The following is a 954-nucleotide window of genomic DNA, read 5'->3' on the forward strand; positions in this document are numbered from 1 at the left end:
CGATTATAGTCAAGATTATAGAAAGTCAAAGAGAATAAGAGAGATTGAAACAATGGAGTCAGACACATTTCATGGTAGCATGCTCACCTCAGCTCCTCTTGGTGGGGCAGGAGAGAGAGCAGGGGAGAGGGGAGTGGACAAGGGACCGAAGGAGAGGGGATTGAGGAGAGAGCCTTTAATTGCTAACCAAGGCTTATATATCTTTGGGGGGCATGCAAGTCCCCTAATTACAGGTAAAGACATATGTCACAGGAAGGGGTTGTACTACAGGTAATACAGTAATGAGAGGGGAACCCTCTAGGGGTATACACACAATAGGAAGGGGAGAGATTGGGGTACACATGTGACAAGATGGGTGGATCCTAGATTCAGAATGGCAGCCTAACTTTGGATGTCACTGAGCAGGTTTGACTTCCATGAAAACAATTACTATACTTATCAGTAGGGTGTGAACACCCCCTACGTGGACCAGATGTCTTCAGGGAGCATCTCTAAGCATCTGACCTCCCACCAAGTGCTGGCAAACAGGCTCTAATGTTTGGCCTTTCTTTGGGGACGTCAAAGCTGGGGGAAAGTCAATATCCCACAGTGTGCACCCTGCTTCTTAATAAAGCAAAGGGAAGTAGAGATGGCCAGTCGCCCCTGTTTCTAATACAAATGTAGACAAAGTTTTCTTTAAGGTTCTGTTCATTCTTTTAACCTGTCCTGAACTTTGAGTGTATAAACACAGTGTAATTTTCATTTAACCCCTAAGGTTTTTAAAAGTTGTTGTGTTAGGGTACAACTAAAGGTTGGGCCCTTCTCAGACCCAGTTGACTGAGGTAAGCCATACCTTTGATTACTTTAAAAAACAAAACAAAACTTTTTTTGTGTCCATCATGGCAGTTTCTCGGGGAGGGAAAACTTCAACACAACTGAAAGTGTTGACTACCCTGTTTCCCCGAAAATAAGACA

Source organism: Echinops telfairi, unplaced genomic scaffold (assembly GCF_000313985.2).
Source record: "Echinops telfairi isolate 266 unplaced genomic scaffold, ASM31398v2 ScPeMD7_655;HRSCAF=1070, whole genome shotgun sequence".
Taxonomy (NCBI): Eukaryota; Metazoa; Chordata; class Mammalia; order Afrosoricida; family Tenrecidae; genus Echinops; species Echinops telfairi.